The sequence below is a fragment of the Tiliqua scincoides genome, chromosome 2, assembly GCF_035046505.1.
Source record: "Tiliqua scincoides isolate rTilSci1 chromosome 2, rTilSci1.hap2, whole genome shotgun sequence".
Taxonomy (NCBI): domain Eukaryota; kingdom Metazoa; phylum Chordata; class Lepidosauria; order Squamata; family Scincidae; genus Tiliqua; species Tiliqua scincoides.
The window spans coordinates 83,870,301-83,886,578 of NC_089822.1; the positions used below are offsets into that span (position 1 = coordinate 83,870,301).

A 16,278-nucleotide genomic window follows, 5' to 3' on the forward strand; every position below is an offset into this window, starting at 1 on the left:
CACTGCTGACATGAAATGGAGCGTTGATCTTGCCCCTAGTCACACCATGTCCAGGTCTCAAACACCATTATGATGCTTCCCTAATAATGACCCAATCCTAACCCCTGGTTAGGCTGGTACAAGTCTTGGGGATGTCGCAAACATACCGTAAGACACGTCTGCAACAACTCAGGAGCTGGTGGGCCAGCACACAGACATGTGCCAGCCTCTGGAGGCCAAATCCAGCCTCCACATTGCCTCCACAGTGGAAGGTAAGTTTGCACCAGCAGCAGGCTGCTGATGTGGGGGATTCGGGAGGGTGGGGGAGGGTGGAATGGGGGAGTTCTGGGGCAGGGGAGAGCAGCCGGCAGGTGGGCCAGTGGGCGGACCATGCCTGGGAGGGTGGTAGTACCAGGATCTGGCACTTAGGCTGGATCCTAACTCCCCTCGCGAGCAGCCCGGCCTTACACCAGCCTGCTGGATGTGTGCCACCTATGTTGGTGGCACAGATCCGAGTAGCTCCATTGGGCAGATGCAGTGCGATACGGGGTAAGGGGAATTGATTCCCCTTACTCTGAGTTGCACCGCAGCCAGCCCTAATCCGGCAATGGATACATGGCCAGTTAAGATTGGGCTGTTAGTATAACAATGTACTTAGAAGCGCTATTGCTGATCTTCCTCACTGCCCTAGGGCAGAACATAGGGCAGGGATTTGTAGATCTGTAGACATACCTCCTAAATCCAACATTCACTTAAGCTCTTTCCAAAAACACAATTCAAATTCTGAGTCAAATTCAGTCTGTACAAACCTTTTTAAAATACTCTTTCTCTCTTTTGATAGGAAATATGCTGTACGGCGATGCTTTCCAACCAAAAGGAACTTGCATTTGAACAAATTGTTCTGTCTGGGCAGCTCCCTTGAAATGATGAAAGGCACCGTATAAGTGCAATATAATTTTTGTTATTATTTTGTTATTCATTGGCGGATTCATTTTTGTTATTCATCATAACATTGGAAATGGAGAAAGCAATCCTTTTGCCTTGATATGTACATATGCAGATCCCCCTACCACCACTCATCAAAGAAAATTACTTGCCTTTTGAATAATAAGTATTTGTCTTTCATGGGGATGATGAAATATGAAGCATTTCGTGAAAGCAGGAGATGGATCAATAGATTAGACAGTGTGCCGTACAGCAATGATCTTATTTTGTCCCCAATTCTTTTGGAAAAGCACCTTATCCATCTCGGCAGTCTGTGTCAACTCTCATCTGAAATCCAATTCTGTACTGATTCTGTACTGACTTGCAATGGTACTAAAGAAGGAGAGGGCCGGCCCAGTCATGAGGTGGACTGATAAGGCTGTAGCTCCGCACTCCGCACCTGTTGCCTCCCCAGTTCTGCTGCCCACTTGGATGCTTAACCATGTGCTCCAAATCTGTTCTCAATCACCCAGACAAAGAAGGGTCAGGGGCAGCAGCAACCCCCCTTTCCTCCTGCATCTCTCCCACAAGCAATCACAGTGGCAGTGCTAGAGAAAGCAGCAACAGGGGAGCAGAATGATCCTGTTTGGTTTATTCCTATTCCAGGAGAGTTATCAAAGCAGGATCACTCTGCTTTTCCGGCTTACTTCTTACCCACCCTCCCAGCAATGCTGGGGAGGTAAGGAGGAAGGGGAAGCAGAGCAACCCCACTCCCTGATCAGCATCTCAGGCTCCTGCTTGTCCATGCCAAGCAGGCAACACACATAAGGTTGAGTAGAGCATGCTGGGAACAGAGCGCTCTTGCTCCCAGCTAGGGCAGCAATGTTGTGACATTACACAACATTGTGATGTCATTTCTAGGTTCTCCCCAAAGAGGAGAAGGAAGAGGCTTTGCAGACTGGCCGCTCCTCCCTTTCCTCCTCCTTTTGCAACTGTTACCCTGCACATGCCTGATCTTGTCTGATCTTGGAAGCTAAGCAGGGTCAGGCCTGGTTAGTACTTGGATGGGAGACCGCTTGGGAATACCGGGTGCTGTAGGCTTATACCATAGTCTTTCGAGACTGAAGGTTGACAACCATTTTTTTTCAACAAGAACCTTTGGAGGCTCAACAAGAGTCTCCAAAGGAGAAGGATGGGGCAGTGGCTAGATCACACTAGTGCTGCCTTTTAGTGTTTTGGCAGCTTCCCAATTGGGGAGCTGCCAAAACACTAACAGGCAGTGATTGATCGGGAAGCTGCCAAAACACTAAGAGGTTGGTTATGTTGGCTAGGCCTCATGTGGCACCCCTTCCCATGATCCTGAGTGATACCCAGGGCATACACCACCGCCATCGCTTGCTATGCCACCGTTCCCAGCCCTTTTATTCAAAGAAGTGGTCAGATGGGAATAAGCAGGCAGCAGTGGTCACGTTAAGGGGGCAGGGTGCTCCAGGATCATTGCCCTGCCCCCTCCAGCTGCTTCATTAAACAGGCTGGCTGAGCAAGCTTGCAAGCCTAGCCTGCTCTAAAGAAATGACCAAGTGGGCAAGAAGGAGGCAGAAAAGTAGGCCACTGCTTCAACTTGGCCTGGGCCTGCAGAGGGAATTTTTCTGGAATTTCCCCACCACTACTCCAGCTGGCATTTGTGGGAGCAGGACGACTCTGAACCCAATTACATCACATCACACTTTTTGTACTATTAGAAGTTCCTAAAGAGAGAGGGGACCTGGGATTGCTATTGCTGGAGATAGCAACACATCCTCTGTAATGTCTCCTTGCAGCCCTAGGCTCTGTGGAAATCACATGCATCGCTCCTGTAGCCCCAGGCAGGGCAGGGCTGACAACTCATCTGCATCTAAATTACTTGCTGCTATGACTGTAATTTTTGCTGTTATCAGACAAACAGCAGCTCATTCCTTCAGCAAGGGTTTAATATACTGTTGGTCATTTATTGATTTCCTCCCCCTGTCCTGGAAAGCTTGTCAAATCCTTGATGCTTTCTAAAGCAACCGTTAAACTTGGCTCATCCCTTCAATAGACATGGAGTGTGTGAGTTTATCAAAAGCAATTAGCCAGATCTAGCCTGCTTAATACAGGGACTGAGAGAAAAAAGACACATTTGCTGAATATGCTTGAAACCACAAAAAAAAAAAAAATTGTTTGCCATGAGTGGCATAAAACAAAGAGACTAGAGAAGGTTCCACAATTATTAACCTGCAAGTTGGTGCTGCTAGGATATCTGGGCCCAACAGTGGTTCATAGGTAGCCTATCTGTGCAGCTACTACATAAACTGTAATTTGGAATCTCATAATTCACATTTTCACCCAATGGCAAGTTTATCCTTTTCCACTTCATCTTTAGGAAATGATGATCCAAATGCCTAATCCTAAAATAGTCCTATGATGATCCATCATCACATCCCATGGGCCATTGGCTCAGCAGCAGCTCTAGAAAGCTAGCGCCAGCACAAATGCCCAGAAGATGCATGCAAGCACCAGTGGACTCCCAGTTGTCCACCATGCCACTAAGTTGCCAGGGGAGAATTGGGGACAGAAAAAGCAGACCAGGCCAGGGGTGGGACAGGATTTCAGCAGCAGCAGGTGCTCCTGGTCTAATCCTGACAAACCCCCTTGGGCTACCAGATTTATGCCAACAAAAGAGCTTGCATAGGTCTGAATTGGCCCATTGGGGACAAGGGAGCTGCAGAGTTGGTAAGTAACACATTTCTTTACTTTCCTCCCTAGTTCTGTCTGGTCCCCCAGCCAGCCTGTGGGATGCAGAGCAGCCTGCGTTGGCACTGCTGTATCATGCAGGCAGGTCAAGCATAGGATCGGGCCCCCATGCAATGATATGACTGAAGGACAACTCTTGCACTATTTCTCTGTACATATGAATATTGTTAAGTGGAAGACATTTTTTAAAACATTAATGTATTTTTCAATTGTGCACAGCTGTTGAGTGGACTGGTGCCCCTGTTGATGTCAGCAGCCCACACCTGCAGAACAGCATCAGTTGGCTCAGGAATCATGTGTTGCATGCTGCTGGCTGTGGTACCCCATCTCCTCCCATACCACCTGGTGCCTGAAGGCAAGGGTGGGAATCCCTTTCCCCCCTCATCCATTGCTGCACAGGGACCAGCAGTGCTTTGCCTTGCAAACTACCCCATTGGCTGCTCACTGCCTCTGCGTGTGGTAATGGTGCAGTAGCCATCTGCCGGATCTCACAAAGCACAAGTGCTGGATCTATTCCCAGCAGCTGGCTTTGTCTGGCCAGCATTTCCCCAAATGTCCGATGAATGATGCTGTATCATGATACAGCATCATTTTGATTCAGCTTCTGGACGGGGAAAAAATGGCAGCCCCTAACCAATTTCCAGGGCGTTTCAGGAAAAACCAAAGTGATGACTGAGAAGAAATGCAGCACTTTTGGCACATCCGCCACTGACTAGGGTCCTGCAGCAAAATAAAGGTTTTTTATAAGTAGAAATGGACATCAACGCATAAGCAGCTCACCTGGAAGAGTGTAATGAAGCAGACGAGTGTCCTGGCAGGTTGAGGGGAAGCAGCAAGCAGGTGCCGGGTGCCAATGAGGTACTCTCACCAGCCCATACCTTCCCAGCCTGCTACCCAAAGCATCTGCTTTACCACTGGGGTTTGCTGGACCTGCTATCCAGCCAAAGATCCTGGGTCAGTTTCCACCCCCCCCCCCCGGTGCTGGAAACATCCTCAGACAAGCTGAAAGAAAGCATTACATGTAGATTAATGCATGACTTTGTGATCAGCTAATATATACTCCTGATCTGCAAGGGTAGTTAATTTTGCCATTCCGAGCCCTGTTAATGCATTCTTCCCCCCCCCCCACACACACCCCTTTTATATTCTTGAGCCAAGAAAGTTTCCTATTGAGTATCTGATTTAGTTTTGTCTGCTTGGATGCCCTTTAGGTAAAGGACACCACTCATGATTGGAATTAGAAGCATTCTATTTAATTTTTTTCCCCCTTCCTCCCCCGCAGCCAGAGAAGAAAGAGAAAGGGGAGAGCAAAGAAGAAGAGACTCAAACAAATCTAGAGATGCGGCAGATTCTCCAGCCACTGAGCAATGAGGTTTCATACTCTGCTGGAGGACCCATTCATCTTAATCCATCTGGAAAGAGGTCTACTTGCAATATTTCACAATCTAAGTACTTTCTGACAAATCTATTAATTATGCACTCAAACAAATTATTTGCTGCCTGTGGAGAATTGCTACTGGATTTTCCTCTGGAGCCAAATTCCTTGCTCATTTTCTCTCCTTTTAACTCATTGCTGTCATTGCCAGAGCTGTTATTGTCCTGCTTGGAATCTCCTGGGCTTCTTCAGCAGTTCCAAAGGAGAGGGGGGGATTAAAGAAGTACATTCTGTAGGGGGAAAAGAATCCCGGCATTGGCCAAGGGACATAAATATTTCCTGTGGTCACAATGCTACTATTCCCTAATATCACAGTTCCCCCATTTATTTACCAGCTGGGCAGGGCTAGCAGTATTACCATCGACTTATTCAACAGGAGACTGCTGTGGCAGAGGGGCTTGAGAGAGATATGTGGCAAAAGAACAAAACAGAAAAAAACCCTGCCAGATAAATGTCACTAGTGTTCTTGATATATTTTTTGCTCTCCTCAGAAGTAATGTGCTCCACACTCACTGAATACAGGTTAGAGAGCAACACTGAAGCGGGGGTCACTGCAATATCAATGTTCACTAGTATAGATGCGCTTCAATTCTTTCTTGTTCCAAAACACACTGCATCTGTAAGGCGGCAAGCCTGCCAACTGGTCAACTGATATTTTACAACAATTTGAAGGTACTGGCAGGAGATGGAATTAGAATGCTTCTGTCTGCTGTTCAGTTGGCACATGAAATGTCTTTTATTTTATGGTACATGAGAAAAATAATTGTGGCATAAACTTCACAGCCACTGTTATTCTTCTCCTATAATAAAAGCCAACCTCCATCAAATGGAGGCCACGGGATGTAGCACACATGGAATTAAAATTAGAAATGTCACATCAGTTGGACGTACAGCACAAGCCTATGCATGTTTACTCAGAAGTAAGCCCCATGATGTTCAGTGGAGCTTAGCCCCAGGAAAGTGTGTGGAAAATTGCAGCCTTGGTGTGTATTGTTAGCATAAACAAACAAATAAATAAAGTGTATGTTAATAGCAGTAGTAGGACTAGGAAGGGGAGCTTTCTTGCCAGCTCATGGGGCAAATGTAGCCTGAGCATGGGTAACCTGCGCATAAGCACCATGAAGAAGAATGAGACTGTGATAGCCTTCCTTTGACAGTGAATGGCCAAGCAAATGGCAGGGTCCCTGGCACTCTGCACACGTGAGAGGAAGACATGGGAGATAAGCTCAGTAGTGCCTATCAGTCCCCTCCAATGCATACAGTTGTGCTTGGTGAGAGATGGGTTATGCTAGAATTATGTGGAAGCAGCAAGAGGGTTTTGCCAGCCTTCTAGAAACACTCAAGAGAGAGCCAGGGTGGTGTAGTGGTTTGGGAGGTAGACTTAGACCTGGAAAATCCAGGTTCAAATCTCCCCTCAGCCATGAAGCTTCCTGGGTGACCTTGGGCCAGGCACTTTCTCTCAGCCTCACCTACCTCACAGGGTTGTTATGAGGACAAAAGGAGGGGAGCATCTGTGTACACTGCCCTGAGCTCTTTGGAGGAAGTGTGGTAGAAAAAATGTGAAAAAGTATTAGTCAAAAGTTGCACTAAATTTCCTGGGATCTTACATTTTCCAATCTCACCCAGATTCACTTCCCATGTGGGATGCTGGTGACGCAAACCATATGCACCAGGCTGAGAAATGCATATATGACACTCCTCAACATACTGTCAAATCTGGAAGGAAATTGGTGTGCTACAGTATGTCTTTGGCTTGTGAATCCACTTACCATGAAGGAGTGTATAGGAGCTCAGGGACACAGCTGTGGGAGTACAGCTGTTGCAAAAGTACCTAGGCTTCAAAGGGCGCAATGCTATCCTGCATGGGAACAGGCAAGCCAAGAGGTTTGTGCTGTATCCAGCACATGATAGGGGCCATAAGCGGCTCAACCAGAGGCAAGGGGAAACATTTCCCCTTACCTCCAAGTAAGGGTCGCTGGCCCCTATGAGTCTCCTCCGATTTGCGCCACATCTTGAGAGTGGAGCGGCTTGAAGGAGAGTGGAGCGGCTTCTTCCCAGGAATGGGGGTAGGGATCTGGCATAACTGCCAGATCCCAGCCCCGCCTCCCACTCCTTGCCCGCCCCCAGGGCAACCTACTGCTCACCCTCCCCCCACCCAGCAATGCCTCCCTCCTGCCTTCCCCCACCCACCTTTCCTGCTTGAGTCGGCCCAGCCAGGTCAAAGCAACCCACGCAGGGGAAGACGGTGTGGAGGCTTGTTTTGGCATCCACAGGCCAGCGTTTCTCTGAGTGCCAACCCAGCTTCCTCCTGAGAAGTTGCAAACGTGTCTTACAGGCCCCCTTACAGCACGTTTGCAACCCTCCTATGCCGGCACAAGGGACTTGCGCCGGCCCAAGTCAAGGGGTTGGATTGTGCCCAAGACTATTCTGGCTGTCACTGCCACCCCCCACCTTGTTTTGCCTCCTCCCTGCCCCGTTCTACCAATCTCCATAACCATACTCCCCCCACTCTGTTTTACCCTTCCCCTCCCCCTTGTATCCCCTGATAAAATTCCTGGCAGAGGCCCTGCCTTCATCCACAACTGGACTTCCTCAGGGGTCCCTCTGGTGATGAAGAGCCTCTGAAGAAGTCATTTTGCAGGGGGTAGGATAGGAGAGAGGATAACTGAGTGACTCAGTCTCTCTTTATCTTGCTGCCAGTTGCTGGACACTGCTCCCTAAGCATCGGTGAGGCATTGAGGGAGGGACAGCCAGAGATTGCAGCACTTTACAATCCAGGAGGGTCAAAGAATAGCAGTCTCTGGTCACTCCTGTCTCAGCACTGAGATGAGAGCTCAGTGCCTGCAAATCATCAGAGAGGAGGCAGCACTGTGCATGCAAGAGAGAGAACATGAGGAGTCCAGGACAGAGTTTTGTCCAAGGGCCCCTCTCCCCCAGAACCCGGTGCCAATACTGGTAATGGGCCCTTTGTAAAGCTGAAAAGTGGGGTACAAATACCTGAAACAGCATTCCATTGACTCAACTACTGGCCAAATAAATGTGGTTGTTACAGTCACAAAAATAAAGAATGATGGTAGCAGCAGTGGAATAGCTTTTTATTAGCCTCCCGCAAGGTAAGGAACCAGTTTGCTCGGCACTTCATTAAAGATCTATGTATAAATTACCAGACCACACAGACAGATCTGAAAGGATATTGGAGACACAAAGGATGGTATGTGGCATTTTTGAAAAATTAGTGGAATGCAACTTTTCAGAGTGCTCCATCATTAATACTAGGCTATTTGCTATTGACCTTCACTTACTGAAAACAGATACTTAAGAATCTGTCAACAGACAAACAAATGAGAACATTGAAGTATGAGGATATGTCTTTCAAAGTATAAGGAAGAATGACTACCACATGACCCTACCATTTCCATTAACTACATCAATTCTGTTTGGACAGACACTGGTAATATACCTCTTGCATGTTTAATATTGTTTGGGCAAATTAAAGATCAGATCTTGCTCACCGAGATTTTGTCTCTTCTTCTAAACAAGTCATCAAAAATGAAAGACTGAGAGATAGAATCAGTGATAAAGGGTAAACGTGCATAGTTTTACATTTAATGTGGTCATTCTAATTGTGCATGATGGAACACAACTTGGAATACAATATTCCAGACCAGAATGCTTCCTTTTCTAGCATTTGTCTACTCACTTTAAAAAAATAAAATAAAATCCTATAAAAGGTGCAACTAGATGTTAAACATAAAATGTGGTTTTTGCCCAAAATGCCATCCAGGTGTCAAATTCCACTCCCCATAACATCTAGCACAGTGGTCTAGTGGGGTTGTGAAGCCTCAGCTGTAGGATTGAGGCAACTTACAGGAATGAAAAACATTGAAGACCACTGGACTAGAGCACCACCAGGTAAAGGGGGGGGGATCTGGTGTACCCCTTCAGGTACCATGAGAGTGTGTCCAAGTTCTGCTCAGGTTCTTAGCGATTGTGCTAAATTAGCTTTCATTAGTGCCAGGCTTCAAGATAACTTTTTCTGCTCTCTCTGGGAGTAATATTTGGTTACAGTCAGTGCTTTTTTGGTAAAAAAAAAAAAAAAAAAAAAAAAAAGGTGCAGGAACTCACAATTTTTATTTATTTATTTATTTATTTATTTATTTATTTATTTAGCATTTTTTTATCGGAGAAATAAATAATAAGATACAACTAGACATACTCAATAACTACACACACACACACGTCCATCCCGTGTGAGCTCCCTGATAGCAAAAGCACTCCTGCCACAGCTGGAGTGAAACACCCCATTTTTTTTAGGTGGGGAGGTACTCCATTGGGCTATAGGAAACTCTCTCCATTGGGCTATAGGAAAGCCTATAGTTAAAGTGTTCAGAACTAATATATGAGGTCTTGAGCCCAGCTGGTGGCCATCAGCGCCTCAAGTATTAGTTCCAAACACTTTGCGCCTCAGAGCTCTTATATCTCAATTACTAAAGTGCTGGTCTGTGGAGACAGAGGCTAGGGGTTCAAATCCCTATAAAGAATAATTTTTTTTTTTTAAGTGGGGAGGTGCTCCATGGCTGCAAAATATAAAGGTTGGTTGCCAGTTGCCAAAAGGGGGGCCAGTTGAGGCTGCAAAACTCCTCAAAGTTCAGTCCCAGGCAGGCTCTTTTTTTTTTTTTTTTTAAGTCCCAGGTAGGACTTAACCCACAGCCTCCAGCAGGGGGCTCACTCCAGGAGCTTAACTGTGGGTTAAGTCCTACCTGGAACTTAAAAAAAAAAAAAGGTAAAAAAAAAGCCTACAGTGCAGGGCGGGGTGGTGCAGGCAGGGAAAAAAGGTGGGGGCAGGGAGGAGGGGGGAAAAAGGTGCCAGAACGCTGTTCCAGTGTGTTCCATTACAAAAAAAAGCCCTGGTACAGTGAACAGTGCAGTCTACAGTTTTTATTCACCCTGCATAAATACAACATAGCATTATCTTATTCTACTTGCTTTCACAAGAAGAAAAGTGGAAAGCAAATGCTTCAAGGCCTTTTTCATATTTCTTAGCCATCAGGACTTTTAACCTAGACAGATCCATACTGCGTTCCTCATACAGTAAGTGACCATGACCCCTGGCTAAGAGAAATTTACTGTAAATGAAAGATATAAGCACAAGCTTGTTTCCATATGGTCTTCATAATAGCCTGGGTTGGGCAGGCTGCCATGCCTACCTTTTGAGTATCAGTGAGCAGAATGCAGCACCAAATTGTCCAAATATAAATCCTGTTGATGTCTAGTCCTATGAGCTGCAGCTCAAGCACAAGTGCTTGCAGGATTAAAAGCCAGGACTCCAGCTGGATCCCCAGTTTTGGTGCTGCAAAAGTGTCTCTTGGCAGGTACAAATGGCTGCCTCTACTGTCCTATGTTGCGATAGCACTGACAGCAGAAACTGCCTAACAAATAGCTGTGCTTTCCAGGTCTGTGCAGAAGTACAAACCACAAATCCGTGCACTATGGACACACCTGTGGTCCTGTGCACAAACTTAGAGGAAAAATATGAATGTTATAAGAGCTCTTCTGTGATTTACTACAAGTGACTTTGAGGCAGTCACATCCTTCTTCAAAAATCTCAACACAGATGACCTTTAAAGATTTTCTGACCATTTTCGGCAGGCCTGAATCACAGCTGTTAATCTTTAAAATGATCCTTCACGTGGAGCCTGGCTTCGTTATAAATGCGGGGGATTGCTGGAGAGTGTCAGTTTTAGGACAACATTGTGCTTTATGGCTTTGGCTTTTCTGCAGGTTTGCTGTTTTTTAAGCAGTATAATAATATTCAGCATTTCTATAGCACTTTGCAGGGTTCAAAGGGCCTCACATACATGACAAATGGTCTGGGTTTCTGAAGGGACACCAATAACCTTCTCTGCTCTTTGACACCCTTTGAAGAGGGTCTACTCCCTGTTCCAGATAAAGACCATGAAAGTCAGACAAAGGACCTTCTCTGTGTAGGAGGATTTACATAGCAAGAGCCTGAAGAAAGAAAATGGATCTGTTTCTTAAGGGCTCTCTGGGACAGAGTTCCCCATTAGCGGGAAATTACATGTATAAAATGCATGACTTTTATATGGTTTGGGTGTGAGATTGTACAGTCTCTTATCATATAGAAAATCATCATATGGAAAAGTTACACACAAATCTGATTAGCATCTCCTGCACAAAAATAATACTCAAAGATGTAGCAGCAAAGGAAGGCATACACTGGCTATGAATGAGGAAGAAAGGTAATAGACGTTACTGGTAATGGTAACGAAATGGGGAAGAAACAGGTTAAAATGACATCTGAATAGACAGCTAAAGAGCATCCGAAGGAGAGCAGGATATATCAATTACTAAAAGGTTACGTAGTCCCTTGTCTGAGGCCTGATCCCAATACAAACTTATGAGCCTCATTTCCCTAACTCATCATTCCTAACTCTCAACATGGCCACCTGCAGCACAGAGAGATGTAAGAAATCAAGCTTTTTCACCCAGATCTGTCATGGTATACATGATCTGTTTGTGAAATACACTCTGAAGAAAAATTCACCTGGCCACCTCCCTCAAGCATTATGCACAGGAAGCTATATGAAAACTGAGTGACCATAATACATGATGAAAGCACACATAGCTACTTCTCTATGGGCTGCTTCTACAAATTGTGACCTGCAGAGCCAAAAGAAGTTGTTTAGGCCTGTATGGTGGCCTCCCAGCCCCTTGTCAACCTCACATAAGCCCTGTTAAGGAAGTTCCACACACACCCCCATAGAGACTCCAGCCAGGAATCCCTGAAATCATCAGGTTGCTAATCATTAGCATTGTACAGGGAGATCCAAAATGTGACCCATGGGCTGCACGCAGCCCCTGAGGCCCTTTTTGATGTCCAGATGCAGTCCCTCCTCCCCACGCCTCCTTTTGCTTGCAAAGCTTTTCTGCTTCAATGGTGAGGAGGGAACTCGAAAAGCCCCATTTCCACCTCCGCCTCTGCTGCCTCCATTCTGAGCCTGCCTAATAACTTTGGCAGACTCAAAACATGGAAGCAAATTGGTAGCAACATGATGACGTCACCACTAATTACTTCTGGATTGGCCAGCCAGGGGTAATGTAAGGGTCATGTGGTCCCCCAGCTGCTGAAAGTTGGGCCGCCCTGGTCTAGTAGGCTCATTCTGGGCAGCTAGTTTTCCCACTGCTACAGGAAAAGGACATGACACATCATTCTTCCCCCAGTTTCTCCAACAGCCACAGCTATGAGAGTTCGGAGAGCTGAGAGCCATTAGTGACATTTGCCCAGAGCAACAGTGACAGCAAGCCCTAGTGGAGAGAACTCTGAAGAACACCTGCCTCTCAGGACCTCCCTGTACTGCCACTGCTTTTAAAGGAAGCAGAGGCACGGAAGCTGGCCATGAACCCCAAACCAATCAATTAACAACACTGACTGATTAGGCAAAAACCTTCAGTGGAAATGCATTCTGATTGGTTCACACTATTAAGCCAATTGCCATGATACTTTTATTCACTAGGCAATGCAGAAAGACAAAGAAGACAATATGAACAAAGCAATTCGGAAGGGAGGAGGGCTGAATTCATCTCTGCAGATTTTTTTTTTTTTTTTGCAAAGGTTAAGAAATGTGAATTTTATTCATGGCTGGAAAATGCCACTCTAGTTACTGGAGGTACATATGCAAGCAACAGGGAGATGGTAATTTAATCCTTTACCTATGTTTCTAAAATGGCATCATTATTCTCCGTTATCGCTGCCCAACTTCTGCTACACAGCATGGCTCTATTACCGACCTGCTGTAACTTTCACTCCTATTTGGACTTGGTAATGTTCAATTTTTTTTCCTCCTAGCCTTTCTTGCGAGAGGATGTACCTTCCTTTCAGATTAAGCAGTAAAGTCAAGGGGAAACATAACAGAAGAGAAGGAAACTAATCAAGAAGAAGAGAGAAGAGTTCAGGAACCAATAGCTAGGTGAAAACATTTATTGTGGGAAGCAGCGACTGCTCCCCTTTGTCAGACTAGGAGGGTCAAATATGAAGTAAAACTAAAAGCCTAGTCAACTGTCTCAGAAGAGGTCTAAATACTAACATATTTTCCTACACCTCTGCAAACGTGTATTCCTCAACAGCTTTGTCAGCATAAGTTGAAGAAAGCTGAGGGGGAGGAGAAAGTAACCAGTAATGGAATTTGGGAAATTAAACCTTTCTTCCTTAATAGAACTACCCCCCCCCCCCAAAAAAAATGTCTTCCACTTAAGAACTACATTGGGGAATATTTATTTATTTATTTATACAGGTATTTATATACCGCCTTTCTTTGGTCATCAGATTTCTCCTCAGACTTTAATCCAAGGCGGTTTACATAGGCAGGCTGTTCTAAACTCCCGTAGGGATTTTTACAATTGAATAGTTCTAGTCTTTCATAGAACTCCTCCTTCCAGCTGGACTCCTTCCCAGTCTGAATATTACTGGTTTCCTGTTTTAGAAAGGCATCAGCAATACAGGAGTCCCTCCACCCCATATCTGTGAGTTTTCCATTCTGGGGGCCCTGCTGATATGGAAACCATGGCTATGGGGAACCCTATGTAAAGGGTAGCCCCTCGCATCCCCCAGGTGCCCATTACAGTACCTTCATTTTTGTTTAGCAGCACTTGAAGAGCATGTGTGTATGTGCGAGAGAGAGAGAGAGAGAGAGAGAGAGAGAGAGAGAGAGAGAGAGAGAGAGAGAGAGAGCTCTTTGGGTAAAATATCTAGTCTGAGACTTAGCTGAGAGAAGACAACACCTGATCATCTCTCCAGACACTATGGTCAGTTTAGTCCCAGTCTGTGGTGGCCCTGATTTCTTTCTCTCTTGTACAGAAATGCATATTTCCCAATGTATGGAGGGGGGAATAAAAGCTACTGTTACTGTTAGTTTTGCAACAGACACAGAAATCATCAACCCGCAGTACCCTGTCATTGTGGATAGCTTGACCTCCATCAATTGGCAGCCCTTCCCTTGGCATACTGAGACCCTCCCTCTACCCACAGACACTGCTTGTCATAATGACAAGGTTTTTTTGGTACATTAATAAATACCATTCTTCAGACACAATCTGCCAGGACATTCTTCCATGTAAACCTTGGGTGCCAAAATGCCTGAAATGTGATGGGAGAGAAATCCTTTCCAGATACCTGGGTACAGTTTTTATCATTCCAACAATTCACAATTAGTTTATGATATTCATTGCCAGGTGATGTCTCCTGGCTGACGGTCAAACCAGGCATTACGTGGAAGAAATAACATGACCCTGGATTTTCTTGTTGGCAGAGACTGGGGGGCGTGGCAACATCCATCTCTGTTCACCCACTTACCTCCATTGTCCTCCTTCTCCTTCTACTCTCTGGAACGGAAAGGGAAGAGGGGGACAAAAAGAAAGAGGCAATGTGAAGGGGAGGAGAGTGCTGGGGTAGAATACTGGAGAGTAGGAAGAGCAGAGGCTGACATATCACTGAGGAAGGGGGGCACATTTAGCATGTGGCCTCAGGCATCTGGTCTTGGGCTAGCCCTGGTGGTATCTGGTGGTATAGGAAACAGCCTGCTTGACTACAAAGTGTCATCCAGAAGGTTCTTCTTATGTTCTCAGAAAGCAGGAACTCTCTAAAGATGCACTCTTTTGATGATGATGATTTTTTAAACCCTCTTAGAATGCTGAAGCCCTGAGCTCATGATGTTGGAACCTTGCATGGTTGGTAAGTACAACCATGGCAAGGCTGCTAAGAGACAGGAGAGCAAAAGCATCATGAAGGGGGAAAAATGTTCCCTGATTAGCATTCTTTGATGCCTTCGGCTAGCTAGAGAGTCTGTTGACAGAATGCAATCTGCAGTTAACAGTGCAGAAAGCAGAAACATTCCAGTACTCCAAACACACCAGCTTTCAAAAGAACCTGTGGGAGTGGAGGCAGGAGGAATCATGGCAAAGCAGGGCACTGAAATTATTTTAATGCCATGCCATTGGGCAGCATTTTGCAAATGGATTCAGCATTTGACTGTTCCCCTCACACTTTTGTTGAACAAGTGACTGTTTCATGCTTCACTCAAAGACCAAACAGAAGCCAACAGAGAGTATTAATCACGAGACTAATTTTGCCCAATTGCTCTTCTCAGTAGCTAATGATTTGCTCTCAAGGGGTTGTGTGAACTGGCACAAACAAGCATCTTCCCTGTAGTGTAGCCAATGCTGTCCTTTGTATTCAAAAGCAGTTAGAAACTAGTGAGAGAGGTATGGCAGAGACAGTACCCAGTTAGTTGTGTTGTTTTATTTTCTGCCTGCCTTTTCATGTACTTGCTATTTTTTTGCTGCTCCTTCTCCATTTTTCTCCTTTTTATATTTGATCACTGCCTGGGAAATATATTCATTCCCTATATTTTTTCCATCCTCTTTCCCCCCAGGCTTTAAATAAACTTGGGCTACTATCCTATAACACTTACCTGGGAGTACTTCTCTAGTTTGCCAGTCTGGTCTTGGTTCACTTGGGAGGTGTGGGTTGCCCTGTCTCGACCCACTCATGTTCTGCTACTGGCTAGTTTCATGGAGACTTTCTAGATTTTGAGGCTCACCACTCACCTCGAAGGGCCTTCACAGGACAACCTCCTTCTGTCTGGGCTCTCCAACTTTGGGTGGACTCAGTGAACTACCTTTTCCCAGTTCACCCAGTGAAGAGGGTGAAATGGAGAGCAAGAGAGAGGGTGCCATCGCTACTGGCTAGGCACTATGCATGTTTTGCCCTCCATCTTCTGTTAAATCTGCCCACATGGGGACAAACTGCCTCTATTATGATGCTGTTGTACAACTTGTGACAGCCTGGAAGTCTAATTTGGTAATCTAGAGTTGTGCAGCAAGTCTAGTTTTTTGTCACTCTATATGTAAATCTACAATCACCACATTGCAGATGATCCTTGGGAGAAATCCTGATTGACCTCTGGGAAGAGGAAGGATTTCCTCCTCCTTTCTCCACTCCCTGCAGGCCAATGTGGCATGCTCTCCAGTGTTGGACCAGCTGAAGTTATTTCTCTTCCACTCTCTGAGAATGAAAGGGAGAGAAACATCCCCAAGCTGTCCATCTGTCCAATCCCTCCTTCCCTTCACTCCCCACCAGCCAGCCAGTGACT

At 45.7% G+C, this 16,278-nt stretch overlaps 2 pseudogenes; both read left to right on the forward strand.

The window, feature by feature from the left end:
- Positions 1-16,278, forward strand: part of LOC136638561 (zinc finger protein 91-like) — a 375,674-nt pseudogene that overhangs the window by 168,875 nt on the left and 190,521 nt on the right.
- On the forward strand, positions 1,885-2,004 carry LOC136642982 (5S ribosomal RNA; annotated as a pseudogene).